The 16,350-nt window shown below is 42.8% G+C and overlaps 1 protein-coding gene and 1 long non-coding RNA gene across 13 annotated transcripts in view; one reads left to right on the top strand and one right to left on the bottom strand.

The window, feature by feature from the left end:
* Positions 1 to 16,350, top strand: part of CAMK2G (calcium/calmodulin dependent protein kinase II gamma) — a 237,098-nt gene that overhangs the window by 96,118 nt on the left and 124,630 nt on the right. The window lies entirely within an intron of this gene.
* LOC112961028 lies at positions 9,924 to 16,277 on the bottom strand. Of its 2 annotated transcripts, none has more exons than XR_003251917.1 (3): positions 15,193 to 16,277; positions 12,901 to 12,979; positions 9,924 to 10,176 (listed from the first exon to the last, which is right to left on the bottom strand). It is a non-coding gene; the product is annotated as an uncharacterized LOC112961028 (long non-coding RNA). The 2 variants fall into 2 exon arrangements; XR_003251918.1 differs by having other exon boundaries at positions 9,924 to 10,162.

Raw genomic sequence — 16,350 nt, 5'->3', positions numbered from 1 at the left:
TGCACAGCTGTTAAAAAACGGGAAAGGCCGCCTGGAGAACATGTGCCAAAACAGAAGTCTCTGCCTTGCTAAATATGCTGCACTTTTCAAAACTCGCGTAGTTCTAATTGAAATGTCTGATGGTGGGAGCCCTCCTGCTAGTGCACAGTCCACCCAGCTGCTGCATCCTCTGGTGAGGGTGGTCACAAGGACTCAGATCCCATACGTCTCTTTTTTCAGCCTACCTGAGCGTAGCTGCAAGTTTCATCTCTCACCTCTGTTGTCCTGCCCTCTGATACCAAGTGGGTTTTGCACCAGTTTCTATCACTCTTCCAGATGTACAGAATTTACTTGCTGTTGGACTTCACAGACTTTATTCTAGCCTTCATCATATCCAGCTCACATACGTTTGGCTTCCCTCTGGATCATTCCCCTTTCCACTTCTAAATGCTTATGCTATTTACTGAACTGTGGATTTATGAAAGCACCAAGGTCTATTTACAGCGAGGCATCTTGTGGGACCAGAATTTAAAATGAAAAAACTGTTAAGAAATGGAAAAGGGAATTACATTATGGTAGATATGTGTGAGCTCTGCAGAGAGGAAGGTTGGAAAAGACTTTGAACCTCTTTCAGACTTCAGAGGAAAGGAGTATATCAGTAAATGTAAACCAAGTGAGAAGACCATGCAAAAAATTGCTCTGAAGGCAGCTGCCGCTTTGATATCTTAGGATGGATTCCCTTTGTTTTCCCAAGAGCTGCAAACCTCTGCTGAGCGTTGTGATCAATTTGTGCAGGCCCAGCTGGAGGTCTGAGGGAACATTCAGAGCCCGTACTAGGGATCATGAGATCTTACTCAGCTCCTTCATGCAGTAGCAGCTCAGCTCTGCCGAGCCCATACTGCCTTCACGCCCAAGGCTCAGGCYGAAGGGTACAAATGATGGTGAGTGCTGCTTGTGTGTTGGTGGAGATCTGGGCAGCTCCCTCTGGGAGAGTTACGTTTCCATAAGTAAGACTGGCCTGATCTATTCTTTGGGAGCCCAGGGTGGCAGTAAGGATCCAACAAACTGTGGAGCACCTCATCTTGTTGTTCTGAGACCTAGGAGCCTAATATTCATCTAGCAAAAGTCTAAAGCTACCTGATTTAGTGAAGTCCAGAGGGAAATACCAGGACTAGCTTCTTAATGGAAAGCATAAGTTTRTGGCATTTATCACAGTTCCTTTCTGTTCCTTCTCCCTTTCACTCCAGATCATGAAACCTGTGACTTTAAGGATGGCTGTGCCTGATTTGGGTCCTGGTTTGTTTGTACTCCAAATCTTTTTCGTGAAGTTTGGTATCCTAGAAGGGGTGAGCATGAAGGAATTATGACTGGTCCTGTCTTTTTTGATGCTACTTTAACAGCCCTTAGCTTTGTTCGTGGTTCTCTCTTAAAGTGCTCAGTGGAGCTGAAGGGAAAATAGTATTAGACTGTTTGTATAAGATGTTCAGGTGTCTCACCAGGCTGTAAGACCCAAATAGGGTTGACTTCTTTGCCCTGAAATCATGTTTCTAGCATCTGCTTCCCTCAGTGGACCATAGCAGATGACTTTACCCCATTACAATAAAGGCAACATATCTGATAGGCAAAGCAGGCCTGAAAGCAGAGCCAGGAGCTGGCAGGAGAAAGACCCTTTCATCCTCCATCCTCAGACCTCTTACGGTCAACATCTGACATCAAAAAGAGCTGGGCACTATGTACCTAAGGTCTTAACCACACTTTGCCTTTGGATTCAGAGAGGCCACAGCAGGGTGTGGAAACTGCCTGACAGCCTCCCCATGCCCTGCTTCTCCTTTTTCCCCCTCCCCACCGCATGCAGACCTGTTCTTAGTGGAGCAGGAACTGCTAAATGGGGATTACAAGGACACTGTTCCCCACAGTAAAGACAGTATGCTCAGGGGCTCTGTTCAGGGCCCTGCCTTTTCCAAAGGGCTATGGGAACGTGTGGGTATATGCTATCCACCTTCCCACTGTTAGTCCTTCAGGCTAACTGGAAAATGGGAGAGGGAAATGTGCAGAGCTGGAGCAAGGCAAATCGATACACACTTCTGCAAGGCAGAAGYGGTGATGCTTTGAGATATCAGCTTCTCTTTTGTTGTTGTAGGAGCAGGCATGATTTAGACTCAGATACAGATTATCACCCGCCAAAGGTGATAAGGCCAGAGTTATGTGGTTGTCTCAGTTGAACGTAAACCTGCACCATTGCTGAAAGGATTGGTCCTGCCATTTGCCCATTACCAGCCATTCTTCCCACATGTCCTTTGTGTCACACACATGTTTGTATGGCCATGCTCTGGGCCTGTGCAGGCAACTGATCTGACTGAAAACTACCCAAGTTTTTGGAGCTGGTCAGGTCAGTTTTCATATGGATCAGTCTTCTGATTGCAGTTGCTCCTTGGCTGCATGAGAACCTGAGAACTGCTGAACAGCATCTGGAACAAAGGTGCACCGAGTTACAGTGGCCTAAGTGAATATTTAGAGAAGAGTAAGAACAGGGCATCTATACTTCCTCCTAATACTCTCCTAGCCTGGATATACTTTCAGCTTCAGGAGTTATTGAGAAATGTGGTTTCTATGTTTCTACCTGTTATTTAGTAACTTTGGGGAGGGTGGGGTGTTTCATTAATTTATTCAGTCTCCCCTTGACTGCATGTAGAACTTTAGCATTCACAATATCCTTTGACAATGAATAGCACAGGCTTAATGCCCATTGCATGAAGAGCCACTTTCTCCTTTTGTTTTTTTTGAACCAGGCTCCTGTTAATATCATCTGATGCCCCATAGGTCTTGTATTGGAAGAGAGAGTAAAGAATGGATTCCTTTCCATCCTCTCTTCTACCAATCATTATTTTATGAACAAGTTTCACATCACTTTTTGGTTGTCTCCTTTCTAGTCTGAAGAGTCCCATTTTCCTTAGTCTTCTCTTGTACAGCAGCATTCAATATCTTTGGCCATCCTTGTTGCCCTTCCTTCTTGTGACCGGTAACAGTCAGCTCAGAGTCCATCACTTTATACGTAAAGTTGGGATATTTTTTTCCCTATGAACATCCCTTGACATTTATCTGCAATGAGTGTAAGTGCAGGCAAAAGAAAAGCAGCAGGAACAAGCAAACATGAGAGTGGAAGAGGGTGGGATGCTGCCTTTTGGGGACAATGTGCCCTTGTGTAATTAAAATAAACATGATCATGTAACCATAGCTTTATTTCTCAAGTGCATACAGGGTGCTTGTTATTTTAAGAATTCCTCTTATGGAGGAACTGCCTCTGTATCAGATCTGGTCTGGTTCCTTGCACCTCATGTACTCATTATCACTGAGCCAATTACTTGACTCAATCAAGCAAATGCTTACTCTCCTCTCCTCCACCCACCCCAGTTCCTAGTGTTTTATATCTTTTACTTTAGATCTCTTAAGTGCCTTTTCCCCCCCTCAATATATACGCATGTTTATTTTTTCATTATTGCCCCTTTCTAGTAAAAAGTTATTTGAAGGGACCCTAGAGAGATACTCTTAGTGGAGGTTAGGCTTCAAGCTGAGGTTTTCCAGGCAAACTGTTAATCCCAGCAGTTAGAGGTTCTCCTGCCTGTAGTGTGTCACATGAGAGAAGCAAGTGGCACTTTCAGCCTGGAAAACCTTAGTTCACAGTATAATTCTTCTGGGTGCTAAAAGATCCCCTTTCAGGTCTTTGATTTCTCCTCTGTTGTTGTGTATGTACAACCACAGTATGGCATTGTTATTTTCAGAAAAACACAAGAAATTAATAACTGAAACAAGTTTGTTTGTTTGTTGTAGTATATCCTGGTGCTTAGGGATGTTTTGCAGCAGGAGGTTTCTGAGATGCAYGTGAAAGGGATGATTACCCCCTAGCTAGCCTGTCTTGATGTTAGAGGTTTGATAGGCAGCAATTCCCAGGATTAATGATTTGATGAAGTGAATTATGGTAGGAGTCTGAGGTACGCTTCAGCATTTTACTTTGAATTTTCCCCCTCCTTTTTATACATAATACTTAATGAATGCTTTAAATAGATTCTTAGAAAATCCATTTGAAAAGAGGTACTTGGCTATATTGTATAAATCAGGTATTTTYCTCAAATGTATTCCTGGATATCTGTCAATTCCCCTTTAAATAATTAAAAGATATTGAGCAGTTGAGATCATTTCATAAGTGCAAAAAAACTCTTTAATCATAGTAAATTCAATCTAAACGATGGTTTGTGATTTCTCTACTGAGGTAAACAGCAGAAAAAAAGGGAAAGCTCAATTTCTCCTCAGTCCCTTCTGTGCAATTTTTTTTGACTTGACTAGGAGTTCTGCCTATGTAATGATGATCAGACATGACTTATTGCAACTCTTTTTATCTCCTTTTATTCTTATACATCACTAGGTAAATACTTGCTGGCCTGTGCAAGTAAGCAGCCCATCTCTAAAGAGCTGTGTTTACCTAAAAGAACATAATAACAGTTCAGCAGAGGAAGTGATTTATGATGAGAGGGCAGGGTCACCTGCTTCCAGACCCTGTTGTAGGATTAGATTTTAACAAGGGAACACTAATAAATGAGCAGAAAGAGGGTGCTAAAAGCACAGAGGAYAGCAAGAGCAAAAGTTGTAATGTCAAGAGGAGGAGATGCACACGGTTGAAGCTGGTTGAAAGGAATATTGTTTGAAACCAGGCAGAGAATGGGAAATGCTCCAGGACATTGGACCTAAAAGCAAAGGTGTTTCTAAGAATTGCAGTGTGAGGAATGCAGATTAAACTTCCTTAAACTGGAAGCATTTGCTTAGCTAATTAAACCCCAGAATTAAATACTGTAAAATAAGTATTGTGGATGTATTTTCAGTCCTCTGGCAGTGTAGCGGTCCTGGCACTTGGCATTCTTTACACCTGGGAATGATTTATGTGTTCAGTTATTCAGCGTTAGCCTGAGTTGCACATAAATTAACCTTTGCAGTGAATACTTACTGGAGGCGTTCACTTGCAAATTTTGTAGTAGCTCTCCAGTGCAAAGATTGCTGCTGCCACTAGATGTCTCTCAGCGATGCTTTCTTGAGGACATTCTAGCATCTCAAATATTTGGTGACCAAAGCTCTTTCAGTGCAATACCCGGTCATGTAGCCGTGATGATCCTCCTTTGTAGTAAGATTTTTTGATTGTCAAGGAAGAAATTTAAAACCAGTTAGTTTGGGGACAGACCTCTCGTGGCTTTGTGTACCGTGATCTTCTGATGGTGTTCCATTTTCCCTGCTGTCTGCAGGACTTAAGAGCTTGCCATGCTGTGCAAAGGTTGCTCAGTACCTGTTTGGCTTGATGCTTTGTAAATGCCAAATTGCATTGGCAATAGTCGGATAACAATGGCTGTTAGAATCACTGTTTCTCCCCCAGTGGCCTCTTTTTTTTGAGTCAGTGGGAGCAGGACTGTTCCTGTAATCACTGAAACTCTTTCTCCTCCACTTTCCACTCAGATGTCCCCCGTCTGGWTTAGCTGTATGTAGCTTTCCTATTTTTTCCTGCTTGCAATCTTGCCTGTTGACACTGTTACAACATTTCCTGCGTATGCTACAGGCAGGCCTTCATGAGCAAAGTACTCAGCAATGCTTCTGTGCCATCTCGTTGGTACTGGATGGACTCGCACAGGGACACCTTCCCACAGGTCTCTCTCCCAGAACACATGTACTTCCACAGCGGTGCTGAAAGCTGTGAGCAAGACCTGAAGATTACTTGTCCTCTGTTCCTGTCACCGAAACAGTTGCAGAAGCAACTCTCCTGGGGGGGATTGTACACAAGTCCAGTGTGCGCAGGACATTGTTGACTGTCGACCTGTGCTGGAGCTTGGAGAAGTTACATTGGAAACTTGAGTTTTGGATGCTGTTGTTTCTGGGTCTTGCATTTGTACAAGTGTAGTCGTTTGTCTAAGGCTACAGGAATGATGCTGGGTGTTTGTATAAAGCATTAGGCTTCRTAGAATTCAGGCAACCAGAAGCCACTGAGAGTAAATACTCCTTTCGCTTAGTGCAACACTTGTACACTTGCTACTATACTACCTATAAACTTTGTAACTAACAAACAAAGTGGGAAAAAGGTGTTGCTGACGTAGGAGGCCAAATCCTTGTGTCTGCAGTCAGATAAATTTCTGCAGTATTTGGCCTCTTAGCAGATGGACAAACAAGTGCATACAAATTTCATGCACAAAGTGTGCTTGGTGTCATCTATAAGAAGGCTGCATCTCCAAATCAGCTGTGCAGGGCTTGTAGCTTAGAATTGTGTCTATCACAGTGTATCATATGCAGAAAAGAACCAATGTTACTAGCAGGGAAACAGACGTTGTCAGTGGTATTCTCAGACTAGTGATCTAGGCAGTCATCTTTGTTGTCTCAATGTTGGTAAATATGCTTTAGAAAATGCTGAAGAAACTGTGTCAGCTACCAAGAAGTGGATACTGTTCCAAAAGAACAAGAGGATTGTACCTTCTGACAAAATGATTAGAAGATAGATTGAAATAAATAAGCAGTCTTTGGATTTAGAGAACTTCTAAGGTGTTGACAAAAAATAAGCGCATAACRTGGAGCTATCCTCAAAGCAACCTGTTGTACCAAGAGAAAATAAATCGTATGGGAGCTCCAAAGGTGGTGTCTGTGTCTGTAAAACATTTGAGTTACATTCTGTAATGGCATTTTCAGTGACATGCAAAAAGCAATACAAATAAGTTTTTAACTCCTCTGTTTCCTCCTGCTGAAGCTAAGTGTGCATTAGGAATAGGACTTTCAAGTCCTCATTTGGCATCATTAAGGCAGCAAATAACCAGGGCTGCATCACTGTGCCCAGCACRACTATATTCATATTCAAGCTGCTGGGAGGAAGAGCTGACCCCAAGTGGAGAACTAGCAGCTGTGTGGGGTGGTGCCGTGTCCACAGCACCAGCAGTGCCTGCAGGGGCATCCAGTGGAGGCAAGAACAGTCCATRCTTTCACCTACTCCATGCCTGCCTAAGAGCTGAGATCTTGCCAGAGCTAGGACAGATGTTAGTTCTGCAGATTTTATTTCAGCCAGCAGGTATGATTTCCGTGGGGGGGTTTCTCTTCCCTTTAGAACGACAGCTTAGTGCTGCAGCTATGCAGAAATCACCAAGTGCAGGTCCTCTAACAACTCACTCAGAGCCAAGAGCTAAATGAAGTTTGGCCCATAATTGTAATGACAGCACTTATTTTTTAATGTAAACACAAAATGCTTTGTCACTCTTTCTCTGACCCACCCACCAGCTTATCTCTCTTTGCCGTAGGGAGGTCACTTTAAGTTAGTTGCTTTCTGGTCTCTCTGGATCCTTGCCCCTTATACATTCCGACTTTTTTTTGTCTTTGAATATGTATGTGAAAATGCCTTTCATCTGGGAGGCCTATCCTTGCACAGTTCACAGCATCTCTCTACTTGGGGTCCCCAGCTGTGGGACTGTATTGCATATATGCACCGAGGCTATGCACCGTCCAACTGCACACACACATGCACGCCTCTGCTTGACTCAGCTTACCCACATCTTTGTGACTAGAAAGACAGTTTTGCTTCATTCATTTGTACACCCTTCTGTGATTTGCAAGTCTTTGAGAAACAAACAGCCATGAGCTAGCATCATATTCTGCTGCTGTGATGTATTTTTTATTAGTACCATTAGAATATAAAATAAGGACATTAAACATGGAAATAATACCCTCGTCTGCTGTATAGAAATTCCTTTGAACATTTTGAGGAGTTCTGAATGTGCAAATATTTGTATTTCCATGAAGTCAGGTGCATTTGCCTTGTGCCCTTCAAAGGCAGGAAGTGTCACTGCAGACTCACAATGGTGGATCCTTAATGGGGATCCCAACCCAAACTGACAGATCTTAGATGTAATTTTTTTACCCTGTCAAGAACCATCTTTTCTTCTTTTGCATTTTATTTTTATTARCAAGATACAAAGAACAAAGTACACTCAGAAGGAGACATAGGAAGCAATAAAATTTGCAGCCACTCCACATAAAAGTGTCTAAGGAGCATGACAAATGTTTAGTGAGGTTTTAATTGTAAATGGCAATCCATGCTGAAGGCACAGTTTTCAGGAGAAATCTAGTGAGAGCAGCACAATTTAATTCAGTGTATTATCTTCACCCAAAATCCACATCAAGAGAAAAATGTCCATATCTGCTCATGTTGGAGGAGCAAATCTGAATTATGCACATTCTTTGGCCCCTACCCTCCTGTGAGATTATGAGAGAGTCACTGTCCCCCTCTTTGCCTCATTTCTTTCTTGGTAAGACATGGTTTACTTCATTTATTCCCACAGGTTTTGTGTCTGTTAAAGGGGAGTGTACATCTCTGTTTTACCATTGTTCTGGCTGGGAAATCAGGCCCATCAAGGTCTTCCTCACTACTCGCCTTCTATTTGTCACGTACAGGGAGACCTGAAGCCTGGACAAACTGGAGAGTCCAGCTATTGGGTGGAGGCTTCACCGTGGCTCCCAGATACCCTTTTCCTGCATTTGTTGGCTCAGGCTCTGTTTGCTAACAGTCACAGGCCCTCTCTTCGGATTGTTCTTTGGAGCCAGATTTTCTTTTGATGTTAAACAGGATGTGTGTGTTAATTAATTTATTTTACTCAGGGTAGGAAATTGCTGCCAGTGATGTTCTTTGAAGAGTCCTGTGAGCCGTCTCTCTCCTCACATAAACATTTAGGCAATTTTGGTTAAATTGTTTGTTTTTTTTAACTATGCATATATGTTAATCTGGCTGTTTTATGAAGGAGAGGCTTTACAGGCTCCTTTAAAAACGTCAGGGTCATGTTTAAACAGTTACTGTTTAAACTGAAATGAAACACTGGACTAAGGGGATTCAGAGATGAAGAAATGAAAACCAGTATTTTCTGTTAACAGGTGTTACTTGAGAGTTGCATGCTTGTGAAAATGATGATTAAATAGCCTTGGAGATTGATTGCTTCTGCATCTATTCATCTATACTTACACCATGGACATTATTAGTGAAAACACACCCTTCCTGCCTCAGCCCTAAGTTGAAAGGACTTCTGCCTGGGGTTGAGAGGAAAGCTCAGGCTCTGTAAAACTTGATTTCCTGAGACTGCCAGGAGGGGCCAGTTTATGCCAATTAAGACAGTGACATTTGTCACTGGATTGATACTACTTCACATTTGATAATAGCCAAGGAGTCTGTGATGATTAAAAGTTGCTTCTGAGGTGTCTCAGATTCAAATTAATCTCTTTGGAGAAAAGGATTCAGAATTCTAAAGTGCTGGATGATTCTGCCATTTTTTTTTTATTATAATGTCACACTCCCACTTTGGTAAGGAGCACAGGGTATTTCTTTTCAAAACCCAAAACTTTCAGACTGCAAGTTTGCCAGACATAATCAAGCTTGATGGAATGCTATTAAGTTATGTTTAAGTTGGAAGAAAACAAAATCCTGTATTTTTTTAATTATCTCCCTTTTTTAGTGTTAAATAACTTGGTCTTGGTTTGATGTCTGATCAGTAGGGTGTTATGATTTGAGAACTGCTGCATTTCATACTGACCAGTCTATCACATACCAGCAGAGATGTGCACAGGATTTCGCCACRCAAGTCTGGACAGATTCCTCGTTCTGAAGAGACGGCAGTGTGAGTCCGGTCTTTCAATGTACTGTACACTGGCACATTCCCAAAGGGAACCATTTGGTCTCTTTGTAAGCTCAAGTGTCTGTATACAGAGACCTCAGTGTAGGTTTGGTGTCTAGCACTTTTATCCTAGGACAATAATACACAGTCATTTAAATCAAGACCTTACTGAGAACTTCATGGAAAAAATCTGGTGTCTCCTCAAGGACTGTACTGTAAATATAGTTGAGATGACAAGAGGAAGGAATTAAGAGATGGATCGTATGGCATATATGGAGCTTATCTTTAATTTGGGTTGAATCCAAACAGAGGTAGTAGTGGCCAAACATTATGATCATTCTTTGAKGGTGAGAGGTAAATCGGAAAATTTCTCAGTGATCTTCTCTCCATTTTAAAAGCAACAGAAACCCCCAGCAATGAGGGAGTTGCTTGTGCGTATTCTTCTCAGGACTGTGTAAGACAGCATTCAATCATCAGGACTCTCCATTTGTCATCTTTTTCTCAGGATTGCCTTCCTGTGGACAGATACCTATTTAAAAAAGAGGGCAGACCCACCTCAGGATGTGGCATTAGTCTTCAGTAAAGAACATACAGTATTTTAAGTTATTGGAGATCTCTGGGCTATAGGGAGAAGTCTGTGTTCATCCTTTACGTAACAGCCATTGAGTCACACAATCTTGTTTAAACAAACAGTGAGAATCTTAAAATAGCTGCTGGACATTCCATCGCGATGGCCATATTCAAACGAGCGTTTGAGATGTTTCCCCACTATCGTGTACTGACACAGTAACCCTTCAGTGACAGCAGAGCCTTCTAGAGACAGGATCAAGCTACACTTGGCTCTGGAAACACAGCCCTGTTCGGTTGCTCCGCTGAAGCAGGAGAACCTGCTGCTCTGGCTGCCCCCCGTGAGAGACGGTACACATGGGAACCAGTCTGAGGCTGCGTCCATCGAAGGGGGCTTTTAACACACCAGTCAGTGTTACTGGATAATTACTACAGGACTTGTAGAGCATGATCTTATTGCCATATGAATGGTGGGAAATCTTGCTATTCACCTGATTACCAGCTGACATTAGCCCGTTTAAAGAGGACAGGATTGGAAACTTGAAAATGTTTGAATGCAGTATTATTAATATTGCTGTAGATACAGAATGAGAGGAAATCATTCTTGCTGCTCAGAACATTTACCCAGTTTCAGTAGTCCTCAGTGGAGTTTTCCATGAAGTCTTATTCATACCTTTTAGAGGACTGTTTAAAAAAAAAACCATAAATGTTTTGTAGAACTGATCAGTTAAGAGAGCAGCCAATGGACATTGCAGCTCAGCATTCAGAAGCCACGTAGTGGTGTCTCTACAGCAAAGAGAGTTTCAAAGAAGAGGCCAGAAAGACTACTCTCCTGTACCTCAGTCTGTTTCTAACCTAGAATCCAGGCTTGTATTGAGTGGGCTTGGATTTTCATGAGATGAGAAACATAAAATCAGGCTGCTGCTGCCTGCTTTGTTTGGGACAGTGGGTGATGTATTCAGCTCTTCAAGACTGTCCATGTATTCTCTCTTCCACCAAGCTTTGCCTATATTGCATGTCCTTGTGCCAGGAATCCAGAGCAGACAGTGATATCAGTCAGTAAATCTGATATTGATCCCTCAGCAAAGGTAGGATAGGCTCCTGCAATCTGAGGAAAGACTGTGTGGAGTGAGTTTGTGGCAGCTAAATTCAGTACAAGCTAAACTTGTACTGAATGCTTCCCTTTCATAGCTGGGACCTAAACTGCACTTCTGAAATCCAAAGTTTCAAGCACTTCAGGCTAAGAGGAAAATGCCTCTCATCCAGATGGCTTGCAAAAGTCCTGGTAAAAGGCATGTGTCCCAGTGAGTTGTCAGGGGAGCTGGTGAACCAGAGCTGGGCGCCAGCAGGCACACGTGGCCTGCCCGGGGGCACCTGGGACAGGGACCCTGCAGGGCTCGGCCACCCCTCCTCTGTCTGATCTCCCACTGGGGCAGGGACCCACAGTACTTGGCAGCACTGTAGGGCAGAGGTGTAGAGAGCGAGGGTGGCCGTTTGGACGTACCTATTGACCCTGTCTCATAACAGGAGAGAGCACTCACTGACATTAAAATAGAACAAATTTGCGGTGATATCAGGTTATATGTTTTATGAGCCGTATAATTAACATGCGACACTCAGTGCCATGGGATATTATTGACTTAAATAGCTTAGTAAGAATCAAAAAGGATTAGGCATTGACATGAAACAGAATAGCACATGTACTGACACAAGCTAGGATCAAAATTACAAGGGCTACCAATCCTCATGCTTCAGGGCATATTTTGATCGTCAGCGTGGGGTCAGGAAGAAAGCCACCCTCTAACTGAGTATTGCAGAGTATGCAGGTGGTTTATAGGGATCTTTATATTGGCTTGTTTTGATTCCTTCCCCTTCTCATCTCTCTCTTCCTTTCCCTCCTCCTCTCATCCTCTGCAGTTCCCCCTTCCTCACATTTATCATCTGGAATAGGTCACTGCTGAAGACAAGACACTAAACTAGATGGATGGCTAATAGTCTGTACTAATAGGGTAATTTATATGTTTGCTTCTTTCCAGAACTCTAAAATCTAATATTTATTTCATATATAAATTTTATATTCACTTGCTTAAAAGTTCCTCTCTTCCATCCTTCCTTTTATGTGTGCTACTTTTTCTGTTTATCATCAGCTACACCTACAAATCTACTTAGACTTATTTAAACCATGATTTTTCAGAGATAACAAGTGTACCTCAGTTTGAGGGGAGTAACAGAACAACCAGACATATTAAAGGAACATAATTTTTCTGGTAGATGTCCAACAATTGCTTAAGTCAAGCTTTTTCTGAGAGATCTTGCACTGTACAGCCAACATGACTAGTCACCTATGAAAACAAGTTAATTGTTGTAGTTTTCTTCTGTATGCATGACAGTGCATCAGTTGCCAGTCATGATAAAATGATGCTTAATTTAGGTAATTCTTTGTATTTTTCTCTGTGGAATCAGAAGCAAAATAATTATTAAGAATTTTAACACTCTTCTCCCTTCTACCCACCAAAAAGTCCCTCTTTTTAAGATGATGCAATATTTTATAAAATCCAGGAGTTTGGGTTTGTTTGTTTGTTGATTATTTGTTACTGTATTGGAGTAGGATATTGGATGTCCCACACAAGAGCAGGGCAGGCTGGCTTGGATATCCTGTAAATGCATTGTGAGAGATCAGACCCACCTTGGAATTATGCAGTCTAAATGGACGGTTTGGACAGCAGAGGCATAGAGAGGAAAAATGACTTGATTCTTGTGGGACCCTAAGTTAAGGARAGAAAAACAGAGAATGTATACTCAAAAAATTATGTTTACTCATTCCATTTGTTGCTTATTTCTTTTTTGTTTCTTGCCTTCACCATCCCCAACTGCTTTCTAACTCCATCCATTCTTACCCTTGCCAGGTCCTTTACTTTTGCTAACACCCTCTCTTCATATGTGGCAGTAGTCAGCGCTGCTCTGCTCGGCTTGCTGATACATGCTACCCTTCGGTCTGTTTAGCATCACTGGAAAGGCTCTAGTGTGCAGCTTCTCCAGCAGTTAAATGTTGTACTTCCCATTTTCTACAGTGGGTTGAATTCCAGTTAATTTCTGTGAACTCATTTTGTAGTCCTTCACACTCCTTCCCTAAAGACCAACGCTTTTGTGCTGCTGCCTTCCCACAGACATTCTTCAACATGCCAAACCTGACCTTAGGCTCCATGGCTAGATGGGGCCTGATCCAAAATCCATTAACATCAGAGGAAGTGTCCATTTATGTCCATGGGCCTTGCATTAAATCCTTTGTATTTTACATATTTTCTTTCTATTTTAAGTAGTGCTGCTTACTCAGTTCCAGTTATGAAAGTCAGATTAATCTCTGATACATCCCTGACAGTTCAGTGTACTGTATAAGTCAACCTGTGCTACTTCCAAAGACRGGGACCCAAACTCTGCTGCTCCACTAATTGACATCTGAAGCTGGTCTTCTAAAAGCAAGGTATTACTTCCAGATTTCATTCCTRCACAACTGAGGTCAGAATCTGTCTTACAATTCTTTATCTGACYCTCCCTTTAGTAGTGCACAGACTCTCTCAAAACATTTTTTTATCTGCACAAATATTTTCTAGTCTCTACAACATTATTCTGCCCAGACACCATTCAATATTCACCTCTGTTTGCAGTTTTATTCTCAGTACAAGTAGACTGCTATGTCAGCCAGAACATCAATATTTCTTTCTGTTGACACAATACTCTCTTATCCATATTGCCACCCCTCCTCCTGCTTCATTTTGCCTACATTCCTTTTGAAAACTCTACCCCCATAATTTAGTCTCCCACTCAGTACTTGGTTTAATCAAGTCTGTCACTCAATTTATATCCCRCTTCTCTCCTAACACAAGTTTCTCGGTTAGCAATCTGTTCCTATAGCACTTGCTATGGGTAACACATGTTTAGCTATCCTTTCCACGTTTGTTTCTTTGCTTTCTCCCTTTCTTATTTCCAGACCTCTCTTTTTCTTGTAGCACTTGAAGATAAGAAACTTCCTCTTCTGTCTCCCTCTTTTTATGTTCTTCACGTATTTCTATGAGACCACTGCAATCAGGGCTTTCGTAATATTGTGGGATGCTTTGTGTAGGATCTTTAACTGTTCCCCAGAACAGTGCTGGGCTCTAGTTAAACAGTTTTCAGCAGTTTAAAAGCGAAATCCTACCTAAGGACTTCTCTAGGGCAGGAATTGCCTTTACATGTGTGTCTGGTAAAGTACATACATAGTAACATGTTGAAGCTTCTTGAGAGTCCTTATCTGTATGGCATTAAATACTTTTTGAAACAACATGAATTTCTAACATTAAAGGAAGACTTCCTAGTTTTTATTTGTTCTTTGCATTTCTCTCCTTCTACATGCCAATCTTGTGCTTTTGCTTTGTTTTTTGTGKTTTTTTTAATCCTTTCTCCTCTTCTACTGTAACTGTGTCATCTACCTCTTCCTTCTCTAGGTCCCAGTTAAATCCTAAGAATTAGAAATCTTCCTACTTCCACCCTTTCTTTCATCATGAGTAAACAAGAAATGTGCATCCTTTTCTGGTGATGAACTTCTCCCTCCCTACCTATTATCGGCACTGCTGGGAGCCTGTTTTCAGACTGGCAGAATCTCACTCACAGTTTAATGCATAGCTTTGCGTAAACATTGCATGTTGATGTATCTATTTCTGGTGGCTTGTGCCCTTTTTTATCTGCATCATCTTTCTTCAGTGTGTAGGAATACACGACAGTGCACAAAAGCTCAGATTCTCTCCTTCTGACTGCTCATACAGCACAGCGTGCTAAAATCTGGCCTTAAATGTCCACCCTAAACTTTGGTGTCAAGGAACAGTCAAAGAGTGGCATTGATTCCTGTTCCAGTTACCTCCATATGCTCTAACACAGGGGACAGKGTTGGGTATATCTTGACTACATCAGCTGGTGCAACCACAGCACAAATCAAACAGCTCACCTCTCCTGCACAAAGAACATATTATTTAATTTGGAGGGTGGAGGTGCATTGCAGGTTGTGTATCAACAGCACTGTCGACCAGTACATCTGGAATCTCCCATTTGGGTTTCTGTGTTATCAGCAGTTTTCTCCRGTAAGGAAAGAGGTATGGGTTGTCCGACTGCTTTCCTCATCCTCTGCAACTCATCCATCATCTCATAGAGAAACTGGCAGGCAACTGAATGAGGCTGTTGGAGCAGTTTCAGCTCAGCACTACAGAGCCTGCTACTAGGCAGATCCACTGATTGGCACCTGTTGGTAATTATTCTGCTGGGTCCATGGGTTTCCAGCTTTTAAATGCTGGCATGGTATAAGAGGCTGAATGCTGTTGTTTCATAACCACCTCGTGGAGGTTTTGTTTTGTTGTAACATTACTGTCACATTGTCCTACTTTGCTATCTACTTTCCGGTTGTATTTCTATGGACTGCATTGCTTCGGTGCAGACTTTGCAGCACCACGCTGGTGTATTTAACYTGGAGACAGAGGGGACCATACGCTGATGGCTGTTGCCTGTGCTTTTCACAAGGTTGAATAACATGATGATTTCCTAGTCCAGTCACAGGGCAGTAATGCATGGTACTTATACAGTACTTTCCATTTTCAGATCAGTTTAATACTGTTCCTGGGTTACGGTATGCTCATCCGTCTGTCTGTCTGTATGTTCGTAACACAGCTTTCTCTCCCAGTCACACAGGAGAGGCCGGAGCAGCCCTTCCCTCTCTGGCTGGATCAGTGACTRCCCTATATAAATCTGCACATTGAGCAGATCTGGCAATTGTCTAGACAGAGACAGACTCACTGAAATGAGAGGTGAAAATAAACTCGCTTATGAAGGCACTGCGGACAGCACTCTCAAATGGTGTTAGAGACAGAACWGTATCCGACGGTTTTTGCAGCTGAAGACCGCCGATTTCTCCGTTCACCGTCCCCGTCCCATCTCGCGCAGCGCACACGCGTGCCAGCGTGGGGGCCGCGCGCGGCAGTTTCAAGACATCCCCGCGTTGACGCGCTGCCCTCGCTCGCGGCGGCCGCTTCGCCCGGAGCCTCCCGCGGGTGCCGCCGAGGCCCAGCGCAGCGCAGCGCGGCCAGCGGCTCCCCGCGCCGCTGCCTGCCCCGGC

This window comes from Apteryx rowi, unplaced genomic scaffold (genome assembly GCF_003343035.1).
Source record: "Apteryx rowi isolate R43461 unplaced genomic scaffold, aptRow1 scaffold_126, whole genome shotgun sequence".
Classification (NCBI taxonomy): Eukaryota; Metazoa; Chordata; class Aves; order Apterygiformes; family Apterygidae; genus Apteryx; species Apteryx rowi.
This window is presented reverse-complemented; position numbering and strand designations above follow the sequence as displayed.